The sequence below is a fragment of the Crinia signifera genome, chromosome 3 (genome assembly GCF_055691185.1).
Source record: "Crinia signifera chromosome 3, ASM5569118v1, whole genome shotgun sequence".
Lineage (NCBI taxonomy): Eukaryota > Metazoa > Chordata > Amphibia > Anura > Myobatrachidae > Crinia > Crinia signifera.
Genome location: NC_139219.1, coordinates 219,050,171 through 219,069,160, shown reverse-complemented (window position 1 = coordinate 219,069,160; position 18,990 = coordinate 219,050,171). Strand labels below are relative to the sequence as shown.

General features: G+C 46.4%; 1 long non-coding RNA gene and 2 pseudogenes across 1 annotated transcript; all 3 read left to right on the top strand.

Moving 5' to 3' along the window:
• Positions 1–1,212: 1,212 nt before the first annotated feature.
• On the top strand, positions 1,213–1,419 carry LOC146066103 (U2 spliceosomal RNA; annotated as a pseudogene).
• A 6,604-nt stretch (positions 1,420–8,023) lies between these two features.
• LOC146066102 (U2 spliceosomal RNA) lies at positions 8,024–8,230 on the top strand (annotated as a pseudogene).
• Positions 8,231–10,778: 2,548 nt separating this feature from the next.
• On the top strand, positions 10,779–18,068 carry LOC146064222 (uncharacterized). Its single transcript, XR_014471767.1, has 5 exons — positions 10,779–10,884; positions 11,886–11,916; positions 13,693–13,720; positions 16,281–16,450; positions 17,547–18,068. It is a non-coding gene; the product is annotated as an uncharacterized LOC146064222 (long non-coding RNA).
• The last annotated feature ends 922 nt before the right edge of the window (positions 18,069–18,990 follow it).

Below are 18,990 nucleotides of genomic sequence, written 5' to 3'. Positions count from 1 at the left end.
GCCAGTAATGACAAGTGCAAGGGTGTCCTCCTGTCTAAAGTGCCCCGGGCCCCCCGAAGGCTTAATCTGGCACTGATTGACAGCCGGGCAGAGAGCAGGGGGCTGCCCGGCTGTATTCAGAGCACTGCATGTCCCGGCTATTTGAAATAATACCCCTTTCACACCAGAAAATGCAGGGACTTACCCGGGAATATGATCCCAGGATCATTCAAGGACATTCTCGGACTGGCCCCTTTTACACCAGCCTAATCCCTGCATTTTCTGGTGTGAGGGGGAGAGAAAACCAACTGACCCATTTAAATGTGGGCTTCGAATGATTTTGGTCCCGTGAAACTGGGCCGTTTGGTTCCAGAGAATTCTGACCTCAAACAACATGAACAGCCATGAAATTACATTTTAGAAATGAAAAAAAATTGGTTTACCCACAATATCTCTAGAACCAATGAACCCATATGGACCAGGTATCAGATTGAAGGCCCAGCGATTTGGGTTCGACTGAGATCAACCTCGAGCTTCTGTAATGCAGGAGTGGGAACTGACAGCCGTTGGAACCGGGTGGAGGTCGGAATTAGCGGGTCCCATGTTATCCTGTGGGGACAACGTTCCAGGTTTCCCTGGCGGTATCTCTGGTTCCCGGGGGGCTAGCGACACGGGGCTGGGCTCGTTGGAGAGTGGGCCTGGAGCTGTAGCTCCATCAGGCCCATTGTTAATCCGGCCCTGGCCTCACTCACACACAGAATATAGGCATGCTGCATATCATTTTAATCAGCAGAAGCTGCTGATGCCTCTAGACATTCCAAATGCCCTAGGCAATTGCCTATTTTGCCTATGCCTAAGGCCGGCTCTGCTTGTGATTCTGAATGATACACACCTAAGTACAGTGTATGTGGAGATTGCTTCTTAACCCCAGCTCAAAGACTTCTTGGCTGGAGGTAGGGCTCCTGTTTAAGGTTGATACAATTGACAAACCTCTATTAAGTATATGAGAGGATTTGAAAAGCACATGAAATGTTACAAATGTTTCAAACAAAGTATTCCGCAGAGTCTATAAGGAGACAATGTGTCTGACGTAGCTTAGATGGTTGAAGTCTGAGGTTTTAATAAGGCAATCTCAAAAAGTTTGTATATTATTTCATATGCCTGTCACAACCTCCTTAATACAAGAAAGTTTACAATACTTTAGTAGGGTATGGGTTTGACAGGTTAATTGGTTGCGCTTCTCGGCCTTTTGGCTAAGATCAAGTGTAGTATCTGTTCTTATCAGTGGGTATGGACTGGCCTCTAGCAGAGAATAGATAAAGGCTGGACTGAGTAGCTGCTTTGATGGGCGGAGGGTGTGGGACCCCTCTTTTTTGCCTGGGAGTGGTGAAAAGTCTGACTGAGTACCTTCACCTCTGCCAGTGGTAGGAGGTGTTGTTTCCGTAAACCCACTGGTGAGAGGGGGGGAGAAACACTGGGCCTAGTAGTTTGGCTCTCTTGACGGGGTTCGTAGCCCCCGAAGGATGAGACAGCGAAAGGCTCAGTCTAGTATCCATTCCCAAGGAGCGGAGAAAGGCTGGAACCGAGTAGATGGCTCCTGTTCCAGAGGTTCGTAGCCTCTGATGGGGAGACCGCGAAAGGCCCAGCTTAGTACCTTAACCTTGGGATCGGAGAAACACTGAGACTGAGTAGATTGCTCTTCCGAGGGGGTCGCAGCCCCTAAGGGAGTCAGTCGAAAAGCCCAGTGGAGTACCCAGTCCCATGCCAGAAGCTGGAAAGTGCCCTACGATGGGAGCAGAGAAACACTTGGTCGGACGCTGATTGGTCGGCTGCTTGGAGTCCAAGGCTGCACTGTGCCCCCGGGGAAACTCGGGGGTGCCGAACATGCACGGGTGATCCCAAAATCACCATGTACTAGAAAGCACTAGCACTGCGCACTTCCCTCTAGGTTAGCGCTTCACGTCCTTACCTCGTCCTTTTGGATGGGGTAGGACAATTTTTCACACCCCCACCCCGGCCTTCTGGCTGGGGTCCTCTTTATTATTTATTTCTCTTCTTCACGTTCGTGCACTTTCACGTTTTCTGTAGTTTGTCACGTTTTTTTGGGTAGTGTGGTCAACCCTTACGGGCCTTCCATTTCCCCAATGTGCCAAAGCTCCCGCCTTTTGGGGAGAGCTGCGGTCCCCCCGAGGACGACCCCGAGCCGCAAGGCGGAGGGAAGTCCACTGAGGGTCTCTCCAAACCTTCTGGTGCGGAGGACCCACCGTCCTAACCCTTCCGGGGGTTGAGGAATGAGGGTCTCTCTAAGCTTCGGCGAAGAGGACCACCGTTCCCTATTTTCCCCTCTTCGGCCTTATGGTTGAGAGGAGTTAGGGGAAAGACAGGGCCCTTCTCCCTCGGGAGATAAGCCCACATCGATCGCACGGCCCCCTTTGCATGTGTTTAGGCACAGCACTGGTGGTAGGGAGCACACCTCGGGCTCCTGAGTTTCTTCAAACTCATTGGTTGCGTATAAAATAAATGGCTTCAAGAATCCAGCCAGGTATCTAAAGGGTAAGTCTCCCCTAGTGAAAATATTATATACAGTAAATTATACATTCAGAATTATACATTTTAAATATGCTATAATCATACTGCAGCGGAAGATACCATTATATATACACATAAATTGTGGTCGGTACAGATATATGACCACTATTTGACTTAAAAATATAACAGTTTCTGGAGTTATTTTAAGAAATAGCGCTTTTAATTTTTTGCTCCTCTCCCGTAAGAAGTCTGAGTTCTAAAATAGAAGAGAATAAGGGAGGTAAAGGTAGGGGAGTATCTAGGAGGAGAGATAGGTTGTGGTCTCCCTGTGATTTCCCAGTAAGAGATATTCAGACCGACTTTATGTACCTATAGCAAAGGTGGGTAGTTCTGTTAATGTTTGGGAAGTCACCTTACCCTTTTTGTATCAGAAAAAAAAAAAAAATCCTTTGCTGGCTTCCACTACACAATAGTGGGCTTGTGAGGTATTGTGGGAAATCTCAGTTTACTCAGAGTTTAGAGGGCTAGAAAAAGAAAAACTCCTACTGACTTTTTTGACTGGGTGACTAAATTAATAGATCAAGGTGGGGCTGTAGATGTAGCTTATCTAGACTTTAGTAAAGCTTTTGACACTGTCCCACATCGCAGACTGTTAAATAAACTTGAAAGCTTGGGATTGGATTCTAAGATAGTTGAATGGATAAGGCTGGTTTCACACACTCCGGCTCCTGCCGGACGGTGAAATCCCACACGGCCAGGGAGCCGTGCCGCACACATTAGTTGTGAATGGACACTATTGTGTCCATTCACACGGGACGGCCACGACCTGGCCGCACGGCTGCAGCCGGATCCCACCACTGGAAAGGACGGCTGCCGGGCTGTGGCCATCCCTTCCATGTTAAACTACTGTGTGCGGCACGGCTCCCTGGCCGTGCGGGATTTCACCGTCCGGCAGGAGCCGGAGTGTGTGAAACCAGCCTTAGAGCGTGGTTGCAGGACAGAAAACAGAGAGTTGTAGTAAACGGAGTACAGTCAAAGGAGGGAAAGGTTACAAGTGGAGTACCCCAGGGATCTGTACTTGGACCGGTGCTTTTTAATATCTTTATTGGTGATATTGCAAATGGAATTGAGGGTAAAATGTGCCTTTTTGCAGATAACACAAAGGTATGCAACAGGGTAGACACATCAGGCGGGGTAAAACAAATGATTGAGGATCTAGGCAGATTAGAGAAATGGTCAAGAGAATGGCAACTACAGTTTAATGCCAAAAAATGCAAAATCATGCACTTGGGTCTCAGAAATCCAAAGACTCAATATAGTATAAATGGCACTATAATGGAAACTACAGAGGAAGAGAGGGATCTTGCAAAGACTACAGAGATATATATCAGGGATATTAGTAAAGACATAAGAACTACACATCCAATAATGCATTGCGGCACATTTCCTGTGTTGGTGACGTCAGCAAGTTAAAAGCCGGTCCTTGCTGGTTCGTGTTACCACGCGCTCAGGCACTTTCCTCGCCTCGTGTTATTCAGCACAGTCATGCGAGGCAGTAGCAGCAGGTAATATAATGCCGATACCCATACTCTGCATCTCTTGTAGCCGGACTCTGCCCTGCCATGTGCTAGCAGTCCTGCAGTACAGTGTGTATGCAGCGTGAGTTATTTATCGTATATCCTGCCTTATTTCTACTAGACACGTGGAAGCCGAGGGTGAGCTCTGGTACCTGGGTGTTGGTACATTTTAGCTTTGGCGGCCACGTTCTGGACTGCAATGCTGGCGAGATCCAGCCTATACATTCCAGTATGCTGGGTGGTGACGTTACTCCCTTTGGAGAGAACTAGAGTTCTGGGGTGCGCCCTCCTTTTCATACCCCCACTATCCACGTCGGCGTGGAGTTGAGAATAGAATAGTGTGGCGAGCCCGAAGCGTGGCGAGCGGACGCGGATACCTTCACAGGTAAACGCGTCCCTTCGCGGGCTTCACAGGTATCCGCGTCCCCTCGCTGCGCTCGCCACGCTTCGGGCTCGGTGGCACGCTGCGCTCGCCACACTATTCTATTCTCAACTCCACGCCGACGTGGATAGTGGGGGTATGAAAAGGTCGGAGGACGCGTACCGCCGCCCCTCGCGGGCTCGCTGCGCTTGCCACGCTTCGGGTTCGCGTTGATCGTGGGGTGGCGTCAACTACTTTTGGGGGGACATTTCAGTGTTCAGCAGTGTTTTTTGGGTTTTCTGGCCCATTTCCCATTGTTCCCTATGATGATTTGTGTAAATTGAGCCATTTAACATTGATTCCTATGGGAAATCGGGGGCATCGCGGGTAAATTGAGGTATTTAACATTGTTCCCTATGGGGAAATCGCGGGCATCGCGTCGGTACCATCGCACCCGATTTTTAAGTGCATGCGATGCCCCCGATTTTTCCTCACGATGCCCACGATCAAGATCTTTGTGGCCGTGCTAGGAAACAAGTACCTACACTATTTCACATGCAGATACAGCCTCACTCAGAGCCAGATTAAGGTCTAAATGGGCTTGGAGCTGAAAATTATCAAGGGCCTATTATGCGCAATAATGTGAGGGGCGTGAACAGTGTTCTGGTTGGGTGGTCTGCTCATGGGTGTGTCTTTATTTGTGTAAATGCTTTCAACTAATTATATATGCCTGGAAAAGGCAGGGGGCTGGCATAATAAAAATGCACGGAGATATATTGGCAGGTGCCCTCCAAAGGTACACCCGCAGGATGCCGATGTCCTCAGATACTTGCGGGGTGAGGCGGCACTCCAGTCATAAAAAAAATACTGAAAGCCGAAACTTGGTAGACAACATTTCAGCACCTTTTATGTGGTCACCTAAAGTTACAACACCATATACCCCTTATACAAATCATGTAACACAATAGTAACCCCCTTATACTGTACTTGCCTCTTACATATTATGACATATGGAATGAGCCAAAATTCACACCGATTGAGCCAAAATTCACACTATCGCACACAGATTGAGTCAAAATTCACGTTATGCCACACAGATTAAGGCAAAATTCACATTTTGCCACATGGATTGAGCCAAAATGCACACTATACCAGGCATGTCCAAACAGTGACCCTCCTGTTGTTGTGAAACTACACGTCCCAGCCAGGGCTGGCAACAGAAATCTTGGGGCCCGGTACACTGATATATCTGGGGGCCCAATACCCCGCCCCCTTGTGAAAAACATTTTAGTACACTGCATACTGAACGTTTTGTTACAAAAGAAACAATTCATATTCACTAATACCGGAGGGGGTTCCAGGAAAGTACCCTTACGGAATCCAGGCGGGTGCCTTTATAAACCATTGCTTGTTACTGCACTGCCGCAGCCATGCTTACAGCCCCTGAGCCCTTCAGAACCTTGGGGCCCCTCACAAGCTTGGGGCCCAGTACAGGTGTCCCCTTTGACCCCCCCTGTCGCCTGCCCTGGTCCCAGCATGCCTTGACATAGTTTTAGCATTCCCTAATAGCAAAACTGTGGAAATGCATGGTGGGACTTGTAGTTTCACAACAGCTGGAGGGCCATAGTTTGGACATGCCTGCACTATACCAAACAGATTGAGCAAAAATGCACAATATGCTCCATAAACAGGGGCATTTGGCGCGCATTAAAAATTGACACCATAATGCCCATTACATGGTAAGCCACACACCATAATGTCCATTATGTATTATGCCAAACACCATAATGCCTATTAAAAATGATGCTACATAAGTGTTGCTTACCTACATGTTCATTGCCAGGGGTTCGATGCTCATTGCCAGGGGTTCCATGCTCGTTGCCATGTGGGATTACATGCTCATTGCCAAGGGGGAATACATGCTCGCGGTAACTGGGGGACAGCCGCCGCGGGGCAGAAATGACAGCCATTGACAGCAGGGGCAAAAGGGGTCAGTACCCATGGGCCCCCTCTAGCTAGGGGCCCCCTGTGGTTGGCATGTATTTTTAACAAAAACATTATTATTATTATTTTTAGCTAAAGGTTTTGTGCATGGGAGTGGGGTAGTGCTGCAGCTTCACCTATCTGCCAATGTGACATTGATTAATGGTGCTGAGCATCGGGAGCCAAGGCACACTGATTACATGCTTCTCAGGCCTATGGAGGACAGCAGCAGCAGCCTAGTCATGGGAGGGTTTTTAATCAGAGGAAGCACTGACACTGAGGTCTCCTACAGTCCTACAGAGTAAGCAGTTACCCATTGACCAAGTTTATACTGTCTTTACTCTGTGTTTTGACAGTATAATATTCTCTCATGCAATTTGTGGCCAGTAATGACAAGTGCAAGGGTGTCCTCCTGTCTAAAGTGCCCCGGGCCCCCCGAAGGCTTAATCTGGCACTGATTGACAGCCGGGCAGAGAGCAGGGGGCTGCCCGGCTGTATTCAGAGCACTGCATGTCCCGGCTATTTGAAATAATACCCCTTTCACACCAGAAAATGCAGGGACTTACCCGGGAATATGATCCCAGGATCATTCAAGGACATTCTCGGACTGGCCCCTTTTACACCAGCCTAATCCCTGCATTTTCTGGTGTGAGGGGGAGAGAAAACCAACTGACCCATTTAAATGTGGGCTTCGAATGATTTTGGTCCCGTGAAACTGGGCCGTTTGGTTCCAGAGAATTCTGACCTCAAACAACATGAACAGCCATGAAATTACATTTTAGAAATGAAAAAAAATTGGTTTACCCACAATATCTCTAGAACCAATGAACCCATATGGACCAGGTATCAGATTGAAGGCCCAGCGATTTGGGTTCGACTGAGATCAACCTCGAGCTTCTGTAATGCAGGAGTGGGAACTGACAGCCGTTGGAACCGGGTGGAGGTCGGAATTAGCGGGTCCCATGTTATCCTGTGGGGACAACGTTCCAGGTTTCCCTGGCGGTATCTCTGGTTCCCGGGGGGCTAGCGACACGGGGCTGGGCTCGTTGGAGAGTGGGCCTGGAGCTGTAGCTCCATCAGGCCCATTGTTAATCCGGCCCTGGCCTCACTCACACACAGAATATAGGCATGCTGCATATCATTTTAATCAGCAGAAGCTGCTGATGCCTCTAGACATTCCAAATGCCCTAGGCAATTGCCTATTTTGCCTATGCCTAAGGCCGGCTCTGCTTGTGATTCTGAATGATACACACCTAAGTACAGTGTATGTGGAGATTGCTTCTTAACCCCAGCTCAAAGACTTCTTGGCTGGAGGTAGGGCTCCTGTTTAAGGTTGATACAATTGACAAACCTCTATTAAGTATATGAGAGGATTTGAAAAGCACATGAAATGTTACAAATGTTTCAAACAAAGTATTCCGCAGAGTCTATAAGGAGACAATGTGTCTGACGTAGCTTAGATGGTTGAAGTCTGAGGTTTTAATAAGGCAATCTCAAAAAGTTTGTATATTATTTCATATGCCTGTCACAACCTCCTTAATACAAGAAAGTTTACAATACTTTAGTAGGGTATGGGTTTGACAGGTTAATTGGTTGCGCTTCTCGGCCTTTTGGCTAAGATCAAGTGTAGTATCTGTTCTTATCAGTGGGTATGGACTGGCCTCTAGCAGAGAATAGATAAAGGCTGGACTGAGTAGCTGCTTTGATGGGCGGAGGGTGTGGGACCCCTCTTTTTTGCCTGGGAGTGGTGAAAAGTCTGACTGAGTACCTTCACCTCTGCCAGTGGTAGGAGGTGTTGTTTCCGTAAACCCACTGGTGAGAGGGGGGGAGAAACACTGGGCCTAGTAGTTTGGCTCTCTTGACGGGGTTCGTAGCCCCCGAAGGATGAGACAGCGAAAGGCTCAGTCTAGTATCCATTCCCAAGGAGCGGAGAAAGGCTGGAACCGAGTAGATGGCTCCTGTTCCAGAGGTTCGTAGCCTCTGATGGGGAGACCGCGAAAGGCCCAGCTTAGTACCTTAACCTTGGGATCGGAGAAACACTGAGACTGAGTAGATTGCTCTTCCGAGGGGGTCGCAGCCCCTAAGGGAGTCAGTCGAAAAGCCCAGTGGAGTACCCAGTCCCATGCCAGAAGCTGGAAAGTGCCCTACGATGGGAGCAGAGAAACACTTGGTCGGACGCTGATTGGTCGGCTGCTTGGAGTCCAAGGCTGCACTGTGCCCCCGGGGAAACTCGGGGGTGCCGAACATGCACGGGTGATCCCAAAATCACCATGTACTAGAAAGCACTAGCACTGCGCACTTCCCTCTAGGTTAGCGCTTCACGTCCTTACCTCGTCCTTTTGGATGGGGTAGGACAATTTTTCACACCCCCACCCCGGCCTTCTGGCTGGGGTCCTCTTTATTATTTATTTCTCTTCTTCACGTTCGTGCACTTTCACGTTTTCTGTAGTTTGTCACGTTTTTTTGGGTAGTGTGGTCAACCCTTACGGGCCTTCCATTTCCCCAATGTGCCAAAGCTCCCGCCTTTTGGGGAGAGCTGCGGTCCCCCCGAGGACGACCCCGAGCCGCAAGGCGGAGGGAAGTCCACTGAGGGTCTCTCCAAACCTTCTGGTGCGGAGGACCCACCGTCCTAACCCTTCCGGGGGTTGAGGAATGAGGGTCTCTCTAAGCTTCGGCGAAGAGGACCACCGTTCCCTATTTTCCCCTCTTCGGCCTTATGGTTGAGAGGAGTTAGGGGAAAGACAGGGCCCTTCTCCCTCGGGAGATAAGCCCACATCGATCGCACGGCCCCCTTTGCATGTGTTTAGGCACAGCACTGGTGGTAGGGAGCACACCTCGGGCTCCTGAGTTTCTTCAAACTCATTGGTTGCGTATAAAATAAATGGCTTCAAGAATCCAGCCAGGTATCTAAAGGGTAAGTCTCCCCTAGTGAAAATATTATATACAGTAAATTATACATTCAGAATTATACATTTTAAATATGCTATAATCATACTGCAGCGGAAGATACCATTATATATACACATAAATTGTGGTCGGTACAGATATATGACCACTATTTGACTTAAAAATATAACAGTTTCTGGAGTTATTTTAAGAAATAGCGCTTTTAATTTTTTGCTCCTCTCCCGTAAGAAGTCTGAGTTCTAAAATAGAAGAGAATAAGGGAGGTAAAGGTAGGGGAGTATCTAGGAGGAGAGATAGGTTGTGGTCTCCCTGTGATTTCCCAGTAAGAGATATTCAGACCGACTTTATGTACCTATAGCAAAGGTGGGTAGTTCTGTTAATGTTTGGGAAGTCACCTTACCCTTTTTGTATCAGAAAAAAAAAAAAAATCCTTTGCTGGCTTCCACTACACAATAGTGGGCTTGTGAGGTATTGTGGGAAATCTCAGTTTACTCAGAGTTTAGAGGGCTAGAAAAAGAAAAACTCCTACTGACTTTTTTGACTGGGTGACTAAATTAATAGATCAAGGTGGGGCTGTAGATGTAGCTTATCTAGACTTTAGTAAAGCTTTTGACACTGTCCCACATCGCAGACTGTTAAATAAACTTGAAAGCTTGGGATTGGATTCTAAGATAGTTGAATGGATAAGGCTGGTTTCACACACTCCGGCTCCTGCCGGACGGTGAAATCCCACACGGCCAGGGAGCCGTGCCGCACACATTAGTTGTGAATGGACACTATTGTGTCCATTCACACGGGACGGCCACGACCTGGCCGCACGGCTGCAGCCGGATCCCACCACTGGAAAGGACGGCTGCCGGGCTGTGGCCATCCCTTCCATGTTAAACTACTGTGTGCGGCACGGCTCCCTGGCCGTGCGGGATTTCACCGTCCGGCAGGAGCCGGAGTGTGTGAAACCAGCCTTAGAGCGTGGTTGCAGGACAGAAAACAGAGAGTTGTAGTAAACGGAGTACAGTCAAAGGAGGGAAAGGTTACAAGTGGAGTACCCCAGGGATCTGTACTTGGACCGGTGCTTTTTAATATCTTTATTGGTGATATTGCAAATGGAATTGAGGGTAAAATGTGCCTTTTTGCAGATAACACAAAGGTATGCAACAGGGTAGACACATCAGGCGGGGTAAAACAAATGATTGCGGATCTAGGCAGATTAGAGAAATGGTCAAGAGAATGGCAACTACAGTTTAATGCCAAAAAATGCAAAATCATGCACTTGGGTCTCAGAAATCCAAAGACTCAATATAGTATAAATGGCACTATAATGGAAACTACAGAGGAAGAGAGGGATCTTGCAAAGACTACAGAGATATATATCAGGGATATTAGTAAAGACATAAGAACTACACATCCAATAATGCATTGCGGCACATTTCCTGTGTTGGTGACGTCAGCAAGTTAAAAGCCGGTCCTTGCTGGTTCGTGTTACCACGCGCTCAGGCACTTTCCTCGCCTCGTGTTATTCAGCACAGTCATGCGAGGCAGTAGCAGCAGGTAATATAATGCCGATACCCATACTCTGCATCTCTTGTAGCCGGACTCTGCCCTGCCATGTGCTAGCAGTCCTGCAGTACAGTGTGTATGCAGCGTGAGTTATTTATCGTATATCCTGCCTTATTTCTACTAGACACGTGGAAGCCGAGGGTGAGCTCTGGTACCTGGGTGTTGGTACATTTTAGCTTTGGCGGCCACGTTCTGGACTGCAATGCTGGCGAGATCCAGCCTATACATTCCAGTATGCTGGGTGGTGACGTTACTCCCTTTGGAGAGAACTAGAGTTCTGGGGTGCGCCCTCCGGGTAGGAATGCTAGTGTGCAATACGGGCATTAAATAATAGTTATAGCAGTGGAAGCAGTCCTGGTAGGTAGTTACAATGGAGCTGGTAAAACAAATGTCCTTAATTGTCTGCTTTCTCCATTAGTATTCTCACGAAATCTAGCTTTATGGGTACATTTATATCATAACTACATCATGCACATTTTGGTTTTAAGCTTCACCACTATCTTGTAGGGTTTTTGTATGCTAGCTCTTCTGCAGCCCCAGGTGCTCCCACTTGCAGGCATTAGTGCTGGGGTTTCTCTGGTTCTCATAGCTTTAGCTGGGAATGAAGGTGTTTGGGTGAGCAGGAGGAACAATCATAAGCTGCAACCCGCAAATGGTGCGGCCTGTGATTGGTCCTCCTGTTCACATTACCCCCTCTACTGCCAGGCTGTTGAGAACTAGAGGAGCCCCTTTAAAAACCTCTGCAGGATGTAACACTTTGGGCTCCAGATGTAGTACTGTTAGTAGAATGTATTGAGTAGGTTGTGGTGTAGTGATAGCCCTCTTCTCCATATTGGGTAGTCCTTCCATGTGTGCCAAAGAGAATCTCCTCAGACAGCCTGAGCTGGCCTTATTGTGGCAGTTTAGGTTCACAGAGTGAGAAACATTGCATGAGTGGTAATGTGTGTTTTGATGCCTTGTAACTATTTCTGTATTTTATTATTCTCCCCTAGATTGTTGCACTCGACAAAAGTTCCAGCACTGGTAAGAACTGCAGTTTATGATGCACACCATTTCTATGTATATTTTGGTTTTCTGCACACAGCCTTCAGGTAACTCCCCTTCTGTTAACCATAGTGGGGGTTCTGCAATGTGTGCCAGAGCAAAGTCTCTCCAGACAGCTTGGGCTGACCTTATTGTGGCTGCTTAGGTTCGCAGTGAGAGACACAGTAGCATAGTTTGTGCGCCATAATGTTGTTTTGAGCCCCACTCTGTTTACTGGTAAATATTTTTAGTGCATTGGATGTAATGTGTTTTGTACTACTGGAACAACATGTATATTCCACACACTGGGCGGGGTTCCCCCTGCCCGGCGCCGTCAACGGGAATAGGACAGCTTTGTATAGCTCAACATTATGCAAAGCCGCTTATCTGTTGGTAATACCAGCAGAACGGCTTTCCCGGCAATGATGCGGGAGCGCACAGCAGCGCTCATTGCCGGGGCGAACTCACTGGGTGGCTTTAAGCTGAAAGTCGCTCAAACATGCTGTTTTGAGTGGCTTTCAGCTCAGTCGCCCAGTGTGTATGGGCCTTTAGTAGCCCATCTATCAATGAGTGGTAAAACTCATTGTGAATGATAAATGGTGCTCCAGTCAATCGGCTGCCAACTGTGTGTTTTTGTTTTATTTTTGCAGGCAATGGCAGTAGATTGTTGTCTGGAACACCATTTATCCTATGAAATGAGTTTTATCACTCATTGATAATTGAGCCCCTTAATATATCCTCTCCTTTTTACTGTAGTGTTAAAATGGACATGCTTTTCAAAAATACCAAACACTGGGGCAGATGTATTAGGCCTGGAGAAGAGATAACGCACCGGACGATCAACTTCCAACTGTCATTTTTAAATACAGTTCATTGGCTGGTGCATTCTCATTCCACTTGATCTCCAAATTATCTCTTCTCCAGGCTTAATGCATCTGCCCCATAAAATGGATTTACACCTTTCTAAGATGCACCACTTGCTTAATATAAATCCTTATGTCATTACAGTTAGGGTGGCCAATATCGAGATCGGCGGGATCCCGGGATTTGGCCCCCAAAATGCCGGGATTTCAATCCCGAGATTTCAGGATTAGCCTGGGCGCAATCTAATGCCGGGCAGCGTCTGAGCGGCGCTCAGATGCTGCCCGAATTCTCCCGGCAGCACTGCGCAGCGTGACGAGGTCACGCTGCACAGGCAGAGGTTGCGTCCGGCAGTGTGATGCCAGCAGCATGGACGACCCGTCCCCCCACCCAGCAACCGGCTCCTGGCAACCCTACTGCACCCTCAAATGTAAGTAAATGTGGGGCAGCCATGGTGTCTTTATTAGGAAAGCCAATCCCTGGATTGAAAAAAATGCCCGGGATTGGCTTCCCTAATTACAGTGCTAAAGCCATGTACACACAGGACTGGGGCTGGGTGATGCAGAGTTAATCCAGATGTAGTTGGCTGTCGAATATTAAACTGCAAACTACATCTTGCCATTCCCAGCTAGGGCCATTAGTGAACATTTCCTTGCCTGCACAGTCTATTTGGCCGTGTGATGGCGATGCTGCTTATCTCTATTGCCAACAGTGCACACACGAGGTGATTTTGTCTAACCTACCAAATTTTGTCTCATCATGTTGGATGAGTGACGGTTCTCTTGTATTTAGGCTGTTCCTTTTAGAGTGAATCTCTCTAGACTTCTGTGCTGGCCAAATTTTCAAATAAAAATTTGTGTGGGCACTGGGGTATGTTGTAGTTATTAACTCATTTACACATTGCTTTTTTTACAGGGCGCTACATCATGAGGGACCAACCTAGGTAAGAACTGCAAGAGAAGACCATATTAAACTTTTCCTGTATAATGTAAACTCCTCCTGCATTGGTTTCAGCACACTGTTCTGACAGCTCCCCTTTTACCCATAGTGGAGGTAAAACAATGTGTGCCAGAGAGAATTCTCTCCAGACAGCTTGAGCGGTGGTCCCCGTGGCTGCTCGAGTTCGCAGAGAGAGAGACAGCAATATTACATGTCTGCCCTCTATCACTGCCACAGTGGGAGGATGATTGCACAAGGAACTTTCAGTAATAATGCTGTTCCCTGTAGATCAATGGTGTCAAACTCATGGCCCTCCAGCTATTGTGGAACTACACGTCCCAGCATGCCCTGCCATAGTCGCAGCAATCCATTATAAAATCTATGGCAGGGCATGCTGGAACATGTAGTTCCACAACAGCTGGAGGGCCATGAGTTTGACACCACTGCTGTAGATGGTACTGCACATGTGTACTTCTATTACTTACTAATACTGTAAACATAAGCAAACTTCTAGGAACTAGAACTATTCTGCCTGGTAATACAATTACATGGATAAAGAACGCAGCATTAGGGATGGCAATTCTGCAACTGGCCATCGATGGTGCTAAACTATGCAATGGCTGACCATTGATATTTTGACATATTGATGGTCATCCATTGTGTTTGATTGGCCTGTGGACCAATCAAAACATGGGGGCGGGGCTTCACGGGTGGTGGGGCTATGCTCCATGTCCCGGCACTTTGAAAAAAAAGGGCAAAACATCGTTTTGCTGTTCCATTGATGGAGGGAAACCATCTGGGTCCCCCCCCCCTGGTGTGTACCCAGCATTAGAACAATTGTGTTAAAATGTCCTATAGCTGATTTAGATCAGGATTAATGGTGGCATTCCTTTGTATGGGCTCTGTGTGGCTTTCAGGAACAAAACAAAAAAAATCTTCTGCCAATCACGGATTCCACCCATCTGTGACAAGAATAGCACAAAGTGTTTGAAGCGCTTGTTCTGTACTGAGCAGGCATTCAATCTGTCCTTCTCCCAGATGGTGTGGGGGGAGGGAAATATTTTAAATACCCTGCACTTGACAAAAGAGGATCCTGCATTGTCCCTGGAAGGCATGTCCTAAAGGTTCAGATATCCAGCTGCATGTACCTTTTTGAAACACTTAAAAGCAATGTACAAAGCTTGGGTCCATGATGTGGCTAGCATAGTTTCTCTGTGCCTTGTGTGTATGAGCTCTAGAAATTTGATAAAACACAGGGGGGTATGCAATGTGGGATCATGGCTGTCGATCCCCGCTGACAGCTGTGATCCTGGCCCATTTGAGGTCAGATCAACCGCATAACGACACAGGACGACACAGGACTCAATGTCCCACCTGCCGATGGGCCACGGTTTGTCGCTCTGTGGCCCGGATAACAACAATCCACGGCCGTTATCGGGGCCGTTCTGCCGTGATTCCGCATCAATGCTGTAGTTAATGACAGCATTCAATAGGGAGCCGCTGCTATTTCCCACATCAGAAATAGCGGCGGCACATTGCATACCTTCCTTAATATACCCATCACATTGAAAGTGACTCCTCTTAAGGGCCATTTCACACACCGGTTTTGACTGGGTGGCTATAAACTACATATAGACTCCAGTCCTCGAGAGCTACCAACAGTTAACGTTTTGCAGGTCTTCTCACAGAATCACAAGTGAAGTAATTAGCTCCACCTGTGAATAATTTGTGTCAGTGAGTAATTAATACATCTGTGCCCCATCTAGGTGATCTAGAAAATGTGGACTGTTGGTAGCTCTCGAGGACTGGCGTCGGATACAGAAGTGTGTGTGACCTTTCCCGCTGCACGGACACGTCCTGGCTGCTGGGTTACAGCCAGAAATATCCACTGACTTGCTTGGCTGCCAGTCTGTGTCCATGCTGTCCCTGCAGGACAGTGAAAAGCAAATATGAGTGCTTTTACACGCCCTGGGCCAGATGTACTAAACTTCAAAAGTGATAAACAGCCAACAAATCAACTCCTACCTGTCATGTCACAGACTGTGTTTGAAAAAAATGTCAGGCAGAAGCTGATTGGTTGGTTGTTTCTCACTCTCCATTTTATCACTTTTGAAGCTTGGTGCATCTGGCACCCTGGCTTTTCACTGAGTTGTAGCTGCCTGCTGCAGTGTCAACGTGAGTGATTATATGATTAACACGGAGAGACTTATATCAATAGTTAAATCCAGACTAGTTTTATGGCACAAAAGTGAAGACTTTTGTGCCACTCGAAAGGCATGGCAAGAGGTCTGCTTTTGAATGAGAAGATTTTAATGTTTTGTACCGTTTTAGAAAGCACATGATAAACTTTTTTTTTTTTTTTTTTTTGCTAGCCGGTGTGTGACCTGGCCCTAAATGTTTTGGATGAATTGGATGAAACTATCTGCATTGGGAAGGCTTATGCTTACCATGTAGTATGATCAAACGCCATAAGTCACTATCTGCAGAACTGGGATCAGGAAAGATTTGACTTTTCTTCTGCATGAATGCACTTCATTTGTTATGTATTACCTTTATTTGTGTAGGACTCTATGCTGTGTGAAGATGCTGTCCCTGTCCTCTGTGTCTGAGAGCTTCAGTAAGCTGCTCCAAGGGTTGCAAAAACTACCACCAGATGGCTGACCAGCTTAGAGGAAACAGGCGGCTGTAGCAGTTTAGAATTGTAAGAGGAGATTAAATCTAACATAAAAAGAAGGTAAATGCAACAAACTGCAATACAACAGTGGTTGCTTAACATGTATTAAATGTATATCCATAATAAAATGTGGTCAGTATGGTGTGTTCAGCTTTGGGGTTGTTGTATGTTGGTGTTCGGTTTGCTTAGTATATGGTGCTATGTGTAATGCTTTGTCAACAGAAAAGTGCCTTCTCTTCTGTGGCCTGTTCCTCTGGGAGCTCAGGTAATACAGAATGAATTGGACTGCTCAAGTTAGTAAAATGGCCAGGCTGGCAGCCTACAGATGTCTCCTACTGTTACTGCAGTCGTGCCAAAGATCGGCTGTGTGTGCAAGTCATCGTGACTCGGCTGGTGCAGATTATCTTTCACGCCTGGCTGAGTTTTAATCACAAAACCACCAGATATGTTTCATGAAGTGTTACACGACACTTATATCTGTATATGAATGAGTCTGTACTTGTATACAATGTGCTACAAGGTTTTCCTTTTTTTATTCACACAAAGTCTCATTGTGCTTCATATACAGGTTTAGATGACATTGAGCCAAACTGGATAAAGTCGTCTTTGGCCTTCTTTCATATGTAAATGTGGCAGCTCCTTCAGTAGCTATGCATTATTAAGCCGTTTAACGTGGGAGTGGCAAATTTTATATTGTGCTTTCAACAAAGTCTGATTGTGTAGAGCAGGCATGTCCAACGTTGGCCCTCCAGATGTTGTGAAACTACACATACACATCCCAGCATGCTTTGCAATAGTTTTAGCATTCCCTAATAGTAAAACTGTGGCAAAGCATGCTGGGATGTGTAGTTTCACAACATCTGGAGGGCCAACGTTGGACATGCCTGGTGTAGAGCATCCCTGGGATCTAGGAAAGCTGTAGATATATTACTGCCAGTAAGTTGTAAGTAACTGTACTGTTACTAAACCACAAAGAACTTATGGCAAATTGTATTACTATGGAAACAGTGTTATTTAAGCTAAAACTTAAAATAGAAGCAATCCAGGCTGCTTTCCATGTATTTTGCATCCTTGTATGGGTTGAGGACAGATTGCCATTATTCCTACTTGTGAGTCATTCTACCTTACCAAGCTTTTTGTTTTTTTTTCTTTGCAGGTTGACGTGGGGCTCACTGTTTCTGAAGGGCAATGACTGCTTGTACACTGTTTATGGTGGGGTTTGTTCATCTCTATTTCTGAGATGCTTCATTAACTGAAAAACTACTCCAAGATATGTTTGACGTGGCTGTGGTCAGCGGATGGGATGCTTTTGGCCGGCGGCTGAAGGAAAGGTCGAGGCGTAGAGTTTGAAAGATGGCGGGACAAAGGAGGCTGTGTTTGGTCTCGTTGTAAAGAAGTAGTGTGCTGTGTTCAGCTTTGGGGCTGGCCACCTTGTTGGGTCAGATGCATTTGCTGAGCTCCACCAATCCAGGCTCGGCACGCGCTCCTCTGAATGACACTCAAGGTCGATATTTTTAATTGAATTTGTAGTACTCACTTATAACCTTGCATGACTAATTCTGTGCAGTATTTATTGTAATGTTTTGTTTAATTTGCTATCCATATACTAAATTTACCTTATATCTGGTAATGTCTAATGTGCTTCTGTTTTAAATAAAATCTGAATTTATTGTCTAAACTCTTGATGTCTTTACGGAACAAATGTATGCAAAATATAACTTTCATATAAACTCCCATGTCAGGCTTGTTTCTGCTGGTATTGCACTGGGTATTTACTGTATGTAATACAGAATGTAAGCACCGCTTAAATATTGATTCTTGTGTGATAGAACACAGCCCAACCAAAGGCATGTATGATCATGTACAAAAGAGAACTGGCAGTAATGGATAGACACTTCTTCTATAGGTTGGTGTGATTACTTTTAAGGCTCCCTTACACTACGATATATATCTGATGCTGAAATTGGATGCACTTTCCCCTGAACTCCCCCTGGACCTTTCCCAGAGTGATTCCAGACAATTTGGTACTTTGGTGTCATTTTTTTTTTTCATAAGATATATCACATGCGATTGATCAAGTCTACATAAATCGCAAGAGATATCTTATAGTATACAATTTTACCAAAAGATATATCTGATGGGTTAGAGGGACTGGAAACCTCAGTCAATCCTCCTATAAGATATCACATGTGCAAAAAGCACTCCTTTTTTTTTTTTTTTCATTCCGATAACTCACAGGCTCCTATCAGACTCACGGGACTGTGCATCGGATCTGATGGGGAAACCTCTAACTGTGGTACTTTTCAGATGATATATTGACCCAAATAGTTGGAATATGCCAAAATCGTTCTAGTGTAAAGGGGCCTTAAAGAAACGTACAATAGTGCTGTGGAATACGGCAGTCTTCTACTAAACTGTCGGATGTAGTATATACATTGTTCAATGTCCCTTGCTGCCAATAAAAATGGAGAGTTTCTAAAGGTACTTACTTCATAACAAAGAGGTCATACATGGATAGGTTTGTTACCTAGGCCGCACACCAGGATGTGGAAGCAATGTAACCGAAATGATTTAGAAGTGGGATGACTTAGTGCCAGATC